The sequence below is a fragment of the Rhinolophus hipposideros genome (genome assembly GCF_964194185.1).
Source record: "Rhinolophus hipposideros genome assembly, chromosome: 13".
NCBI lineage: Eukaryota > Metazoa > Chordata > Mammalia > Chiroptera > Rhinolophidae > Rhinolophus > Rhinolophus hipposideros.
The window spans coordinates 27,886,226-27,890,984 of record NC_138059.1 but is presented as its reverse complement, the minus strand read 5'-3'; the positions used below and the strand labels follow the sequence as shown (position 1 = coordinate 27,890,984).

The window sequence follows — 4,759 nt, the reverse complement described above, 5'->3', positions numbered from 1 at the left end:
CTACACAAGACCACTATTCAGCAAGCACACTGAGCAACTACAATGTGTCAAGCTTTTAGGCTCTGGGCGTAAAGCCATAGGTGATGAGAACCCAATCCTTGTTGTTTATGGACTGCAATTTTTGGTGAAAGAGGACACACAACAAAACAAATCAGTGTGGTATGTGACAGCATGCTCAATGTTATAAAGAATAATAAAGTAGGAGAGAGAGAGAAGGGAGAGATAAGAATTGCCAGAGCTGGGGGTGGGGTGGGGCGACAGTGAGGGGAGGAGTGTTCAGTTTTATATAGTGAAAGCCCTAGTCAGAAGGTGACATTTAAGTCAAGACTGAGAAGAAGTGAGAGAGTGACTTGTGTGGATATCCGAGGGAAGAGGGAAGAGGGAAAAAGGCTGGATTACAAATTGGTGGGTTATGAGGCTGAATGAAATCACCGAGAAAGTGAGGACAGATGAGGAAGAGCATGGCTCTTGGCCTTGGGGCCCGTCTCATTTTGCAGAAGAGGAGGAATCAGCAAAAAAACCACTGAGGGGCAGTCAACGGAAGAAGACTAGGAGGATGGAGGTATCCTGTAAACCAAGAGAAAGTGTTTTGAGTTGGCTAGAACAATTAATTGTGACTTAAGCTGCTGGTAAGTCAAGTAAAACGAGGACTGAATATTGACCATTAGATTTACACAAGGAGGTCTTTGGTGACCTCGACAAGATTAGATTCAATGGAGTGGTTGGGGCGCAAAGCAGAAGGGAGTGGATCAAAAAAGAATAGAAGAAAAGGAATTGGAGACAGCAAGTATAGCCAACTCTTTTGAAGAGCTTTGTTGTAAAGAGGAACAGAGAATTGAGATGTTAGCTGAAAGGGGTTGTGGAAGTAAAGAGGTGTTTGAAAACTAATTTATTTATTTGGTTCCTAAATGTTATTCAAGAACCCATATGAAACGTCCCAGAGTTTTAATCCTCATCTTCCTCCACTTCTTCGTCCTGGTTAATCTGGAAGTAATGCGATTCGTAACTTTCTTTGCTGTTAGCAACTACACGCAACCAATCACGAAGATTGTTCTTCAAATACTTTTTGGTGAGATATTTCAAATACCTTTCAGAAAAAGGCACCTCAGAAGTTACGATGATCTTGCTCTTGCTCTTTTCAATGGTTACAACCCCTCCACTGAGATTCCCAGCTTTTCCATTCACTTTGATTGGCTCCTGAAGAAACTGCTCAAATTGGCAGCATCCAGGATTCCATCTTCTACTGGGTGGGTGAAGTCAAGGGTAAACTTCAGAACATGCTTCTTTTTTTTTTTGCCCCACTTAGACACAAGCTTTTTCACAGGTGCCATGGTGGCAGCTGAGACAGAACAAGGAAAAGTTATTTTTTAAGATGGAAGAAATGACAGCATATTTGTATGCTATTGCCACTGAGCCAAAAGAGAAGGGGGAATTTGATGAGGCAAGAGAGAAATTTTGGAGTAGGTGAGAGGGGATGAGATCAGTGGATAAGTGGAGGAATTGATCTCAGACGGGAGTACACAGGGAGGAAGGCAGAGTATATGGATCAATAGCATGTAGGTGGATAAATTGTGGTGGTAGGAGGTTGGGGAAGTTCTCTTCTGGTTGCTTTTTACAATGAAACAGAAAGCATGACCATCAGCTGAGTGATGTGGGAGAACTCAATTTTTCTGCCCATTGTAGATTTTGACTTATCTTGTGGTTGGGGGAGAGACCTTCTGTTGTCTTGTGGTTGGGGGAGAGACCTTCTGTTGAGGACGGAAATGCATTATTGAGAGAAATGGAAATAGAGATCTGAATTGGTTGGTTTTAAACAAAATTATGTGACCTAATCATATGTTCCACGCTGGGTATATCACTCACAGTTTTCCATAGAAACAGAACATATATATGAAATTATACAATAGGAAGATAGAGAGACAGACAGATTAATTTTACTTTTAAGGTATTGGGTCATGTGATTGTAGGGCTGGAAAGTCGAAAAGTCTGAGACTGCGGGGTAGTCTGGCAGGCTGGAGACCCAGGGAGAGTTGATTGCAGTTTGGGTGCAAAGGCAATGCAAAAGCAGAATTTCCTCTTCCTAGAGAAATCTTATCATTGCTCTTAAGGTCTTCAACTGATTGGATGAGGCCCACCTATATTAGGGAGAGTAATCTGCTTTGTGCAGAGTCTACCAATTTAAACGTTAACCTCATCTAAAAAATTCCTACATAGCAACATCTAGACTGGTGTTTGACGAAACATCTAGGTACCATGGCCTAGCCAAGTTGACACATCATAGTGGGCTAGTCTGAATTAACTAAATTAACCATTATTGTTTAACCATAATTACCAAATTAACCATTACAGTGGAACAGTCTGAAGAAATGAGAATCAAAGTTAGGGAGAAATGGAATGGAGGACAGAGGGTGGATGCTGTCGAAGCAGCAGAGGGGAGCAAATAGGACACCCACCCCACATTCAGTCTGACTTAATGTTATAGGAATGGGATTTGTTCTAGAATCAGTAACACATCAGTTAGGCATAATATAGCTTTCAATTGTTAGAGCAACTTAGGGCATGATAGCTATGGTTAGACATTCTAGCCATATATGTTGAATATACTTGCCTAACAGTTATAATACTTTGCCTCATTTCTCCTCATACTGCATATAAAACATTAAATAAAATACATACCACATGTAATAGAACAAAAGAACCCTTCATGCTTATTTTTATTCAATAAATTGAACATATTTTTGTATTTTCCCTACTTCCTGTTTTTAAGATATAAAAACAGTTTTAGAACAATGTGTGACAATGAATACTGGACGTTGATTTTAATAATAGCAACAATGGTAATGATTATGAGTAGTTTTCAATGGTAATTATTATGAGTAGTTTTCCTGTCACCATGAATTTCATCATAGACTGACTGATGTGCCATTTTAAAGTGAGATTCTACTTCTATCAAGTTTGCTACAGCAAATAGGACTGAATATCTCACTATGTAATCCCCATCCTAGCCTAGCATGTCAGACCAGGCCAATAAGAAGTTACTGTCTTGACTTTTTGGAATTACCTTATGTTATATATATATATTTCCATTTTTAGCTCAAGGTAGCTAAATGAATATGTTTGTTATGATTATGGCAAGGGCTACCCATTGACTAAGTCTGATTTTTCTAAGAATCAAGGTATAACTTACCAGTTACTATTTGACAAACCTACCAAGCAGAAGATTGTATTATAGCTATGAGTCCAATGACCTCTCTCTTCATTTATGAATTTTGCTGACATAGGCATTATTTTGTTACGGTCATAGACTTGTGTTATTTCACTATTGTTGTTGTTGCTTTTCCTGTTTTTTAAGGATATTCTTTCCTCTTACTATTCCTGGTAAGTCTTGACATAGGAACTTCACATATCTCTGTTTACTAGTCTCTTATGAGTACTATTTGAGTAATGATTTTGTTTTGCAAGTTACTTTCACTGAATATGCGTAGTAACCACTCTATCTTAAATACTCGATCTATGCTTTCTTTTTTTTTAAGATTTTTTTTTTTTATTGGGGAAGGGGGACAGGACTTTATTGGGGAACAGTGTGTATTTCCGGGACTTTTTTCCAAGTCAAGTTGTTCTCCTTTCAATCTTAGTTGTGGAGGGTGCAGCTCAGCTCCAAGTCCAGGTCCGGTTGTCGTTGTTAGTTGCAGGGGGCGCAGCCCACCATCCTTTGCGGGAGTCGAGGAGTCCAACTGGCAACCTTGTGGTTGAAAGCCCACGCTCCAACCAACTGAGCCATCTGGCCACCTGGGAGCTGAGCGCCAGCTCATTGACTTCATTCTAGTTGCAGAGGGCGCAGCTCGCTGGCCCATGTGGGAATCGAACAGGCAGCCCCGTTGCCCAGAGCTCACACTTTAACCAACTGAGCCACCCATCTACCCCTCAATCTATTCTTTATGCATGCTGTGGTTAATTATAATTTTGAGTTTTACAATCGAGGTAACAAAGGCTTAGAGAGATAGAGTAACTTATGTAAGACGTCACAGCTGATAAGTGGCAGGGCATGATTTGAACCCAAGTTTGTTGAACCTTCCTCTTTCCACTCTGTCATGCTGCACACCATTCATTTAATCTTTTCAACGATAATAATAGTTGATATTTTTTGAACAATTATCATGGACCTCTTTTATACATTTGGCATGTATTGTCTCATTTACTCCTTAAACAACCTCACAAGATGGGTGATATTATTTCCCTTACTTTGTAAAAGAGGAAATGGAGGCACAGAGAGGTTAAGTAATATGCCCCAAACAAACAACTAGTTACTGGTGGAGGTTGGATAAGTAAGGGAGATGTCATTATGATTCCAATTTGACAGCTGAAGAAACTGAGATTCGGAGAGATCAATGATTACTTCATGTTTTACAAAGCTGGTAAGTGGCAAAATTGGGTCTCTGAGGTCCAAATTTCATGGCTTTAACAACAGTAGTATAAAAATTACCTTAAAAAGAGTAGAGTTCTTAATGGCCCTGAAAGATGTGAGAGCTGTGTAATGAGCACTCTAGCATTTATTGTATATAAAAATTAAATGATATGACTGTACGTAAATGCAGAAGAAACACATTAAGAATACTGAGGAACCATTTCACACCATGAAGGATAACTGGACCACTGAGGAACAGTAATAAAAGACAGACCAACCAAGCGTGCAGAAATCAGAAATTGGATTGCTCTTTGGAAACAAATGTCACTAGCAATTGCAAAGATATTTTTTAAT

At 39.5% G+C, this 4,759-nt stretch overlaps 1 pseudogene across 1 annotated transcript; it reads right to left on the bottom strand.

Annotated features, from left to right (window-relative positions):
• Positions 1–945: 945 nt before the first annotated feature.
• Positions 946–1,331, bottom strand: LOC308506382 (large ribosomal subunit protein eL22-like; annotated as a pseudogene). Its single transcript has one exon. The product of its transcript is annotated as a large ribosomal subunit protein eL22-like (transcript).
• Positions 1,332–4,759: the final 3,428 nt, after the last annotated feature.